The following is a 13,183-nucleotide window of genomic DNA, read 5'->3' as shown; positions in this document are numbered from 1 at the left end:
AAACGGGGAGCCGACCTATAGGTCACACCCAGCTACCCTGTTGAAGGGGACTGCGGCGTCATTTTCTTATCGATAGCCTCCCAAGCGTTGCACGCTTTTTTATAGCTATCTGTTCTTTTTATTGGTTTCGTTATTCTTTTCGTTATGGATCGTCCAATCTGCCTCTTCACCCAAGTTAAGTACTGGTTCGCCTTTTTCTGTATTTAGGGAGTGATTTTGCCTTTCGTTTTGCCTTTATTTAGGTTTTTGTTAGGCGTTCTCCTCCCGTAACGAGCGGGTAGCGAGCCGCCATTACGTCGTTCCTTGTTTTGTACCATTTCGAGCAGGCTTCTTTCAGTTAATCAGTACCTATATATTTATATTTATACTCGTAACTTATGGTATTTCAGTATATATTTTCAGTATATATTTATTATATCTTGGGTGGCAGTTACTTTGTCGATCTGGTTTGATCTATGTTTATTATGTTCATGATTCCTGTTTTTCAAGGGGGTCGGCCGTTCTTCTGCGCACGTTTCTTTGTTTCGTGCTTCGTTGTTTATCTATCGTTCCCCCACCCTTCCCCCTCCCCCTTTTATTTTAGTTTGGTATTTTCCATTCAAGAATTCCCCCTTTTTCTTTTCGTCAGCTTACCGTTTGTTTTCGTTTTGTCGTGAGCAAGTAAATTTTCCTTGTTGCGCCCACTCTCACCGAGTGGCCTCCATTGCGTTTTATATTTTTCGCCCCTTATTTTCATTACCCTGTTAAAGCATGTTTTCCCTTAGCTTTAAGTAATTGATTTTATTTTGTCTATGTATATTTGGGTGTTCGGTCGGACAGCTAGCCTTCATAGGCTTTGCCCTGCGTTTTTCCTCGTGATCCTTTATTCGCGGGGAATCGCTGGTCACGTGATCGTCCCCCCTTCAGCCCTCCCATCCCTCCCTCTCTCGTGGGACTCCCCGTAGTTGGGTGCTGCTCTCGTTGTTTGTCGCTGACGGCCGGTCCCACCAGCTGAGGGGGAGGTGTAGTGGGTCTCCCAGGACCTCGGGCTGGGGAGTGTCGCTTCTTAGCCGACCGCCTCCGGAGTTGTTAGTCGCACTGCGTTTCAGCCTCGGCTTCCGTGGATTGTTGCGCTCTGCTTCTTTCACTCCCGGAGCTACATCACCCGCCTAAAAACATTCCCTCTCCGCATAAGGCGGGTTTTAGATTCCGGCCGCTCCCGGAGTCATTGAGGGTTATGATTACGGAAGATACTCTTCCGTAGGCGGAGATAGTATATTTGTTATTTTATTGTTTTTATTATCATTATTTTTATCTTTATCTTTATTTTTATTTTTATTTTTCTTGCCACGGAACTTGCGAGTTCATGTGGCCGTCCCGGGTTACTTCGTGTACCCCCTCCCCGGGTCATATAGCTCCGGGTATAACAACTCCGGGTGGTTTTTTTTCCTTACACAGTCCCCGGGACGTTAACATATGAATATATTTATAACCTTTCTTTTCTTTATAGCCCGGAATGCTCCGGCACAAAAAAAAAAAAATAAAAAAAATATATTTCATTATCCTATTAAGTGTGTGCAATTGTTCTTATATATTATTGCACTTACAGGCCTCTCAGTGTCTGGTTGCCGGCTGTAGTGCTGCTCTGCAAGATCCGTGCGGCCATGACGTTTGTGTCGGGGCCACGCCCCCTGTGCAGTGCTGCTTCCTGATTCCGTGGTCTGGCATCATGAAAACTGTTTTGCCTGCTACGACTTGGTACATCAGGCTACCTCTTCGGTAAGTTGCCGCACTGCTGATTCTACTGTTTTACTGTATAAAAAAAAAAAAAAAAATATTGAAATGAGATGAAATAAATGATCAATTAAAATTTCTTTAAATTAAAATTACATTGTTTAATCAATAATTATAGAATAATGTTCAAGAATTTACTTGGTATTGACACATTCCTTGCATTACAGGCGCTGAGCAGTCTATTAAGGATGCTGCACTCTCCGCCCTCAAGATCTGGGTTGGAGGGTTTGGACGGAACGTAGGGAAGGCTAAGCCGTATATTCTGTCCGAGATATGGCGACTTTGCTCTTCCCAGCCGGAAAATCTGCCGGATACGTCGATCCAAAAGTAGCGGCACCAATTATCAAATCAATACAAGACTCAGTTATTGAACAGCAAGAGGCGGAATTGCCGGACCTTGGTCTAGAGGAAGTCTCACTTGAAGTGGTTGAGGATTTGCCCGTTACACTAGGCACGGTGTACAGGTAACAGTGTTAATGAGGCTAGCTTACTTAGTCACCGGGATCTTTCCTTGAGTGACTCTGATTCTTCCTCTCCTTCTACTTCCAATTCCTTCATGGGTTTCACAGGAGGTTTGCCCCCTCCCAGGTTGCACTCCTTCTCTGTGATTCCTAAACTAAAGAAAAAACCTGCGGGTAAAACCTTGCTTAAAGGCAGATCAGAGACTATGCCAAGGCCTGGGCAGTCACCAGAGGTTCATACACATATTAAAACTAAAATAAAGTCACTTCCCAAACCTTCAATCCCAAGGTCTCAAGGAGTGGGAATTCTTCCTATTGCCCTACCGAGTACCATTCCATTAACCTCTAGGGACCAGATACCTCATAAGGTACCGCAAGAGGGACAGGATGATTCTCCTTCCGTTGACCAAGACCAGTTCAACACAAATATTCTAATCAGGTCAGTAGCCTTGGTAGTTTACTCAGCTCAGTTGCAGCAAGGTTTGAAGAAGTGTTTAGCAGGTTTAGGTGCTCAGGACTCCCTGATTGCAGGTCTCAGACAGGAGTCGGCAGTTTCGGCCCCTTCTAGTAGCTTGATGCAAGCTCAGAGCATGCCTGACGGGTCCACGCTCCCTCCCTTCCACCCCGGTAATCCCTGGAGGGTGGCTAACTTCGCTCCGTTTGCCAATGGGATGTTGACTATAGAAGGTTGCGGCACACGTAGGCTCGAGGATTTCGAGTTTTTCCCAGAAGGTTTACAGCCTCCATTTATCGGCTATGTTAGGCTTACGGAGCAGCTCTGGTTAGAGAGGATAAGGTCCCCAAGGAGACTGTATCCTTTCTAGAGATCAGGCTCAGCAAACATGGGTACGGAGCCTAGAAGAGTGGGACTGCTCAAATACTAGAATAACAGCTTTTAAAAGTCCTTTCACCATGTTTACAACTGATGTCGGCAACCCCTTACCTTTTACATCAAAGGTAGCAGAACTAACACTCCAGGCAGTGACTCGAGAAGAGCCCATGCCCAGCTTAGGGAGACAGATCCCACATCTTTACTACTCCCAGGTAGGGAGGATTTTGTGGGAGGATTTGCCAGCTACGTTCTCGGTAGGCAAGCTGAAGCCAGATGTGCAATCACCTTGTTTAGTGAACGCCTTCCTAGGCTGTCAGACGCATTGATCCAAGCCGAATTTGACGCTAAGACACGTCTCGCAAGGTCTCTTAACTCCCTAGTGATGACAGAGACGGCGGCTCGGGAGTACGCTCAGGAGCTGCTGTTTAAGGTCATTGCGAAGTCGTTACTTTTAAGCATGCAATGTGACTTGTACGACTTTGCGATTGCTAGGAGAAATTGCAGGAAGCATGTTCTGTCTGAGGCGACGATAAGGCACGAACCCAACAAGCTTCTAGCTTCCTCAATCTGGGGTGCAGATCTCTTCCCAGCTTCAGCAGTATCCGAGGTTCAGAGCGAGGCATCACGTCTTAACCAAAGCATCAGGTTGCGTTGGGGAATCCCTTTCAAAGGAAATCAGAGTCTTCTTCCTCCAGTTTTAGGGGTAAGAAGAGGCAAAGGAAGTTCCTACCTTTCCAAGTCCCGCAACAGCATCCTGTGCTACAAGCTGTTCCAATTCAACAGGTATCCCAGCCTTCGACTTCTAAGGCTCAGCCTCAGCAACAGCATCAATTTGTCTTCCTTTCGCCGCCGTCTAACCAAAACAGGCCTCCTCACATTAATTTCAGTGTCGCCCGCTTTTTAACCCGGTACTATGAGAGTCGGGCATTTCTCCCCTTTAACAGAGTTGCTAGGGGTGGCAGGGCTAGAGGATCCTTTCGCCAGCGCGGAGGAGCCAGAGCCCAAGGGGGGCGAACTAGAGGTGCAAGTTCAGGCAGAGGATCCCGGCCTTCATCATCTCAATGAAGTTTCTCAGGTAGGAGGCAGGCTTGTACTCTTTCGTCATCGTTGGGGGTTCAGCAGTTGCAAAAAGCATAGTATCCAGAGGCCTAGGCTGAGTTGGATCAAAGGTCCTCCTCACCCATCACCTTCTATCAGGAACAAACGCAGGAATTGATGGATTACTCCAAGGACCTTCTCCAAAAGGGAGCAATCTCCAAGACGAAGAACTTGAAATTTCAGGGTCGTCTATTCAGCGTCCCAAAGAAAGGGACCGACAAAAGAAGGGTGATCTTAGACTTGTCCCGTCTAAACTTGTACATTCGTTGCGACAAGTTCAAAATGCTGACCATCTCTCAGGTGCGGACCTTACTCCCCGTGGGGCCGTCACCACCTCTATAGATCTTACAGACGCCTACTATCATGTCCCGATAGCTCGGCACTTCCGACCATTCCTCGGCTTCAAACTAGGGAAAGAAGCCTACTCCTTCAAAGTAATGCCCTTCGGGCCTGAATAATAGCACCAAGAGTTTTCACGAAGCTGGCGGAGGCAGTGGTGCAGGAGCTAAGATCCCAGGGTATATTGGTGGTGGCGTACCTAGACGATTGGCTAATCTGGGAGATGGACAAAGGCAAATGTATCAAAGCCACGGACAAGGTCATGTCTTTCCTGGAATATTTAGGGTTCAAGATCAACAGGACAAGTCCCGGTTGACTCCGGAGTCCAAGTTCCAGTGGCTAGGGATTCATTGGGACTTGGATTCTCACACTCTTTCCATTCCAGCAGGAAAGAGAAAGGAGATTGCCAAGGCAACAAGACAATTCTTAAAGTGCAAAGAGACTTCGAGAAGGAATCAGGAGAGGATCCTAGGCTCGCCTCCAGTTTGCCTCAGTCACGGACGTTCTGTTGAAAGCCAAGCTCAAGGACATCAATCGAGTTTGGCGTTTGAAGGCAAATGCCAAGTGTCGGGACAAGTTCGCCCGGATACCTCTGATTCTCAGAAAACGCCTGCGCCCATGGACAAAGGCCGCCAACCTAGCCAAGGAGTTACCGTTGCAGTTTTCCTCCCCCGTCCCTAGTGGTGCATACGGACGCATCGCTGACAGGTTGGGGAGGTTATTCACAGCACGAGAAGGTTCAGGGAACTTGGTCACCTCACTTCCAAACACTTCACATCAACATTCTAGAAGCTATGGCAGTGTTTCGACTTTAAAAAAAGCTCCGTCCTCCAAAGAAGACTCATATCAGGTTGGTCCTCGACAGTGCAGTAGTAGTACACTGTATAAAACAGAGGTGGTTCAAAGTCAAGTCATGTGAACCACGTGATGATAGCAATCTTTTCTCTAGCAGCCAAGAACACCTGGCATCTGTCGGCTACTCACCTGGCAGGAGTCCACAATGTAGTGGCAGACGCCCTGTCTCGGTCGGTCCCTCTGGAATCAGAATGGTCACTGGACCAAGAATCCTTCGAGAGGGTTTGCCAAAGAGTACCAGGTCTAGAAGTAGATCTGTTTGCCACAGAGGCAAACCACAAGCTGCCTTGTTATGTAGCCCCCCAATCTGGACCCTCTGGCATACGCTACGGACGCCTGAGCATAGATTGGAAACCATTGTGGTCGAAAATCTATTTATTCCCTCCAGTGAACCTTCTCCTGAAGGTGCTGCACAAGTTGAGATCCTTCGAAGGCCAGGTGGCTCTCATAGCCCCTCACTGGCCCAAGAGCAACTGGTTTCCCCTTCTCCTGGAACTAGGTCTTCGCCCTCACCCTCTCCCGGACTTGAGACTATCGCAACAAGTTCAAACGAGGACTGTGTTCGATTCCTCAGGTCTTCACAAAACCCTAACTTTATGGATTTCATGAAGTTTGCAGGTAAGAGAGTAGGCGACATTGATCCACAGAACATGTTGTTCTTGGAGTCAGACAAGAGAGAGTCTACGCTTCGCCAGTATGACTCAGCAGTTAAGAAATTGTCTTCGTTCCTCAGAGAATCAAATATCAAAGTAATGACATTGAACGTGGCCATAACCTTCTTCAGGTCTTTGTTTGAACAAGGCTTGGCAGCTGCAACAATTACAACCACTAAGTCAGCTCTGAAAAAGATTTTTCTTCTCGGGTTTGGTATCAATCTAACCGAGTCTTATTTCACCTCTATCCCAAGGGCATGTGCACGTCTACGGCCCGTTCACAGACCGTCGTCAGTTGTCATGGTTTCTTAATGATGTTCTTAGGTTAGCCTCGGAAACAGACAACTTCAAATGTGATTACCAAACCATTTTGCGTAAAACTCTGTTCTTATTGAGTCTAGCTTCAGGTGCCAGAATATCAGAGCTGTCATCTTTATCTAGAGGTGAAGCGCATATTGAGTTCCTTTCCTCGGGGGACGTGTTGCTTTCGCCAAATAAGCAATTTCTAGCTAAGAATGAAGATCCCTTGATGAGGTGGTCTCCATGGAAGATTGTCCCGCTTCCGCAGGATCCATCGTTATGTCCTGTTAAAACTCTTAAGGACTATTTATCTAGGACGTCTACCTATTCCGAAGGCCCCCTTTTCATTAGAAAAGATGGTGGTACACTATCTCTAAACGGCATTAGGCAGCAGATTTTATATTTTATCAAGAAAGCCAGCCCAGGGTCATTCCCCAAGGTGCATGACATTCGGGCAATAGCAACTTCTGTTAACTTCTTCAAATATATGGATTTTGATGATCTGAAGAAGTATACTGGTTGGAAGTCACCCTTGGTTTTCAAAAAGCACTACCTTAAGTCTTTAGAGGATTCTTAAATATCATGCAATAGCTGCAGGGAGGCCAGTGTCTCCCACTGCTACATCATTAGAGTACCGTCCTTGTGTCATATGAATCTGTTCAATTATGCCAGCCTCATTAGCATTTTACCTACCTCAGCAAATGCCTTAGCTATTAGAATAAGTGTATAATCATGTATAGTTTTACGTACATACAAATTATCTGTAATTATTTTATTATGTTTGTGACTTGTTGCAAATGTTGCCACATGTTTTGGCTATATAGTATATTTTGTTAATAAATTGTATTTTTTTCCTTTGATTTCATTAATATGATTTCTCCTTTCAGGATAGTATAGCTTGGTGTTTTCTGGTACAATTTCACGGAGCGACACGGCTGAGCCCAGAAAAGGGAGTTTGACGTAGGAAAAATCTATTTCTGGGCGAGGAAGCCGTGTCGCCCAGTGAAATCCCCCCCTTTTTTCCTTTTTTCCCCCCCCTTGCTGTGCACCAAGCTTCTTTGCTATCGATAAGTATGACGCCGCAGTCCCCTTCAACAGGGTAGCTGGGTGTGACCTATAGGTCGGCTCCCCGTTTTCAGGGTCTTTTGATGAGGAAAAGGCTAATTGGAGGGGTTACTGTGGTAGTGTTTAACACTCGCCCCAGTTCTATACCGACACCTTTTATTTAGGTGAGCGAGTCAGAGACTTCTGACATGTCCAATTTAGCAGTTCTCTGGTATCATAGCAATATTTTACTAGAAATAGTGCTAAAGAGGACACATTTCACTGGGCGACACGGCTTCCTCGCCCAGAAAGATAGATTTTTCCAACGTCAAAATCCCTTTTTTCATACCACTATACATTAAAGTTAAAATGATCATATTATATTATTGTTTTCACGAAGAAATAATTATATAAAGAAAATTATCGAGTAATTTTTGCCGTCAGCAGTCAGAAAATCACGAACATGGTAACGTTCAAACCTAGTGTCATCCACGGCATATGTCTATAAATAGAACAGAAGCAGAGGGCAGTCATTGGATAACAGATCTCCATTGGCTACCAACCATCCAATCAAGGTGATTAGTTATACTTAACTCTGTGAATTTCTTAGAATGAACGTTTACACGTAACACACGGGAAGCTAACGATGATGTGTGTGCTTTGCATACAGTACGTAGTTTTTGTTTTTATTACTTATTAGTGTATTTTACTGATTACATGAATACTCTCTCTCTCTCTCTCTCTCTCTCTCTCTCTCTCTCTCTCTCTCTCTCTCTCTCTCTCTCTCTCTCTCTCTCTCTCTCTCTCAGGAAAGATACCGCCAATTCAATTTATCAGTATCTTCCTGATAGACAGAGTAAATATTTAGGACTCCAAAGCTTGGCATATGTCAATTATTTTATTATCTTGGGATTTTCCATGGTCAACTCTTGGGATTAGTAAGAAAAATGCGATTATCTGAGTAGCGCACACCCAAATGAATCGGGGTAAGCCTAGCACGCCAAACAATAGTATTTACAAAATGAGCGGAGCTCTCTGTCTGGGCTGTTTTGGTCCACCCACGTGTTTGATCGCATATCTGCCAAATTTATAACAACAACAGAGATAAAACCATTTCTCCCATTACATATATCAAATATTAACTTTTCCGTTGCGCAGAATTCTAAATAAATTACGTAGGTTCACGATCGATAAAGTTTTTTTATGCAATAACAAGAAACGGAATCAGATATTCTATTAACAGGGCATCTCATTTTGGTGCTGTTGCGAATATTTCAACCAGTTCCACGTGCGTTTAAATCCATACTGACTGTACAGTCTGGAGGCATTTCACCCTTCGACATATCTTGATTTCTTAATATCGTAGGTATAGAATAAATTGGTGAGCAAGGAAATATGAAATAAAGCATAACAGTAAGTTTGACGAGTGAGAAAATAAACAATCGTATACAGACAGACTCTCTCTCTCTCTCTCTCTCTCTGAGAAAATAATAGATAGGAAACAATGACTGAATATTGCTTGAATGCGATATGGCAAAGTTTTGGCCTGACTGAAGAGTGGAGTGACTTTGACACCGACTTCCAAGTTATTCCTGGTCATCTCACAGCCATAGATAGACATCAACTTCACAGCCGAGAAAGGGCAATCGTATACGAAATAAATAGGTATGGAAAATGCGAAATGCGGGCCTATGTTGTCCCATAAAAAAAGCTCTCGCTCGGACAGCTGTAAGATTTAGGAGAGAGAGAGAGAGGCCGAATAGGAAGGAGATTAAAGTACCTGGGAAGGAAAAACCCTTATAATCTTATAATTATAGCCTCGGGGTTTGTCTCAAGGACATTCAAAGGTCTGTCACACACGGGCAGTTGTTGTTTTTGTAAAATTAGCATAAGGGCAGATCTTTAAAAGCCACGCCAGAGAGCTCGCCACGGTGACAAGACTATACCTTCCATATGAATTGACGATGTCCTATACGAAGATGCAGGAGATGAGGATGAAATGATCAAAGATCTGGAAGATGACGAATATGATGACTGCCTTGATGGCAAAGAATTCAGAGCAGTATTTGATGACACGGACACGGAGAGCGACTTTGGAGGATTTTAGTTTATTAATTTTATGCAATTTTTTTTACTTTAATAAATTTTCACTTACCTGCGTATCCTAAAAGGAAAATAATAGTTCAAGTAACAAATGTTTCTTTTACTGAGTAAAACAAAAAGTAAAAAATCCTTCGGTGTCGTGCCTTAACTGATTTGGAAATTATAGATGGTTAGTCTAGAACAGTTAAACATGTTGTATAAACCAAAATAATGCAAATGGCGCACGATCGCTCTTTTGTATTTTAAAATACAATAGTAATATGAGAATGCATACAATATTATTGGATATAGTGAAGTACAAGTAAAACATAACTTTTTAAAAGATCTACTGTTTTCCTCCGGTAGTAACTATCGCGATCTGCCGATTTGGGAAAGCATAGACGGTACACTAATTTTATACCGCCTGTATGATGCGACCCCTTTAAAATTAGCTTCAAAATTAGGTTTCAAAAGTCGCATAATATGCGAGTATATACGGTATATTATTGACCTTTTGACACTTATACTACTAAGATAAATGGGCTTGCTATTCCTAGCTGTTTGCATAGAAAATATACTGTTATTGACCTATAGCACTTTAATAGCAAGTTAAATGGGCTGAGAAAATTAATCTCACCCTCTGTTAAAGATAGCTATATTGTGCTATCAGGCATGTCAGCATTTAAATAAAAAAGAATGTTTGGTTGACTGAAATGGCTGTCTAGTTCACAAATGAATGTGGAAACTGGCCTTCGATATGCTTTAGCAAAAATTGCTCCTCAGCTCACTATTCTAGTTGATGAAAAACAGTTTCAGCAATCTCATTATCTCCCTTTACTGTTGATGTAATAATGATGTACTATTTTGTTTTTGCAGCTCAGTACCCTAACCTTGAAAATTTACTTAGAAACAGGTACATAATTATAACAAAATTTTCTTTATTTTTTATGGAATTCTTTGCGTTAACAATAATACCGGTTATGTCAGAAGTTATGCACTTACTTCACTTCAGCACAGTACTTGCAAATACACACAATAGAATTTTTTTCTGACATTATTTTGCTTTCTTTATACGAATTGGAAGGGGTACATTACTAACATTAAAACTACCCGAAAGGGTACGTGGTGAAAAAGAGGTTGAACACCCCTGGTATATAGGCAATCTCTGTTCATGGCCAAGTGCCAATAACCACAAATCGTCGTTAACCAGAATATCACAATAAATATGGTAATAAATGATGTTTACAATACAGGCGGCCCGCAGTTAACGGCGCCATCACTCAACGGCGAATCGGTTTTACGGCGGTCGTCAAAAATATTCATTACAAAAATAAGGCATTTTAAAGGTATCTTTACGGCACAAATTTCAGTTAACAGCGCCGCTAGCTAGCCGTTGTCTAACGAGTTCATACATTTGTAGAAATGCCGTTCAGACCATAAAGGTTATGCAAATTATATTAACAAATTTTATGGAGAGTTATTACGTAGGTATTAGGGTAAAATATATGCCTCTGATGCTGTTCTATGCCGAAAATATCGAGTTACATAAGTGCAAATTTAGCTATGGATGTGTCGATTCATAATTGTTCATGCTTTTGTTTAAAATGTGTATGAAAATGTATTACGTGAAAGGCATTTTTATTTCTGTACAGAAATATGATACAAAGGCAGCTTTTGAAACTGCCCTTCACGTTATCAAATACGATATTTTTCATGTTCTTTCTTGTACGCCGCCGCCTGCCGCTCTTCCGAAAATATCGATTCAAAAAAAGTGCAAATTAGCGATCGATGTGTCGATTTTATAAATGTTTATGCTTTTATGTTTGAAATGTGTATGAAAATATATTACGAATAGGGTATTTTTATTTCTGTGCAGAAATATGATAAAAAGGCAGCTTTTGAAACTCCCCTTCAAGTTATCGACTACGATGTTTTTTTCAAGTTCGTTCTTGTATGCCGCCGTCTGCCGCTCTTCCGAAAATATCAAGTTAAAAAAAGAGTGCAAATTTAGCGATCGATGTGTCGATTTTTCAAATGTTTATGCTTTTATGCTTAAAATGTGTATGAAAATATATTACGTAAAGGTATTTTCATTTTTGTACAGAAATAAGATACAAATTAAGGCAGCCTTTGTAACTACGCTCTACGTTGTCAGGGGATGGTTTTTCATGTTCGTTCTTGTCCGCCAGTTCCGAAAAATGCATTGTGTTATTTTATTAATTATGCATCTTTTCCATAAATCCTTTAAAAAGTTATACATTATTTCACTGTATCCAAGAATATTGTATGTATTCTCATATTATTGTATTTTAAGATACTACGGCAAACTTAAGCCCGTATTCCGTGGAGCGGCCAATGTTGTGGTGTGAAATCAGCTGATGAATACAAGTTTGTTTCACCATAACGCAATTCTGAGCGAAATGCGAATGCTCTTGCTTCTAGTTAGCATAAACGAATATCTATATACTTGACTTATATGAGACCAAGTTATTTTTTGTTATATGTACAGCGTGTTTTTAGGTGGAAATATTTATTGAATATGTCTCGTTGTGAATGTGAACTACTATTTTTTTCGTTAACAGATTACATTGGCGACATGTTTATTGCATAAAAAATTACATGATTCTGTTCGCAATAATCCTTTATGTCATCGTAATACGAACTTTACGTTATTTATCTTATATCGGCGTGAAACCCACAGTAAAATGTGTTCTTTCAAGCACAGTAGTTTTGATTAAAACGATTTTATCCCAATTTTATCTACAGTTGTGTGTGATGGCAGACGTTTACTGCAGTTTTATCCTTGTTGCCAATGTACGATAATAGTCATTAGCAGCTTGAACAGTTTTCTCAGCTTCAGTTATAACTAGGTTTAAATTTAACGGTATATTTCCCGATTGATCTTTAATCTATATTGATCTCTGATCTATAGCGAATAAAGTTATTACATTAAGATATCTCAGTTCTATTCTATACATAACGCCATTTATAACAAATACGGCAATGTTGCACTGTAGTACGATGATCGAAAACAAGCCAAACAGATGTTATCCAGTTCGGTTGTGGTATGTACTTGGAAAAAAAAAAAATAGTTTCTCGTTCGGTTGTTCATGGCTGTACACGTTCACGCAACGAGTATAAAGTTAAAACCATACTTTCATCATTCTCTTTTGCTGTTATTGAACTTATGTAACTAGAAGATGGATAAAGTTAGGCCATTGTAATTTGATCTCTCATAAAATCGGACTAACGTAAGACTAATGATCGTAACCTGAACACTACAGCTACCTGTACACTGTATAAACTTTATTATATCTTTACATACTCAAGACACCCACATGTACTGTACAGTAAATTCTATAGTACTATACTGCATAAATATAATTTTACTTATTGCGCCATTGTGGGATTACGGTGCCTTTGACTGGTCTAGAGTTTCGAAAGAAGGTGTGCGGCGGCCGTAGGCTTTAAAATCGCTCAGCGTCGGTGGCCAGGAACGGAACCCCTGCCGCTAACCGAGGGCCGCCTGTACTGTAAGTGCCGACTGGCACAGGTTAATCCCTTATTGACAATGATAAACCGCTTACCAACACTGATAGATTGCCTAGTGACGCTGATAGGCCACCTACCAATGCCGATAAACTGCTTACTGGTGCCAAAAATCACTTACCGTTGCCAAAAATCTGGTTTTGATGTTGTTAGCCAAGCGTTGTAAAACCGAAACACAATTAACTGATGCCATCGAT

The 13,183-nt window shown here is 42.0% G+C and overlaps 1 protein-coding gene across 3 annotated transcripts in view; it reads left to right on the top strand.

The window, feature by feature from the left end:
• Positions 1-13,183, top strand: part of LOC135204034 (uncharacterized) — a 137,973-nt gene that overhangs the window by 99,101 nt on the left and 25,689 nt on the right. The window lies entirely within an intron of this gene.

The sequence above is a fragment of the Macrobrachium nipponense genome, chromosome 44 (assembly GCF_015104395.2).
Source record: "Macrobrachium nipponense isolate FS-2020 chromosome 44, ASM1510439v2, whole genome shotgun sequence".
Lineage (NCBI taxonomy): Eukaryota > Metazoa > Arthropoda > Malacostraca > Decapoda > Palaemonidae > Macrobrachium > Macrobrachium nipponense.
Note: the sequence above shows the minus strand (reverse complement) of the source record. Positions and strands in the feature narration are given on the sequence as shown.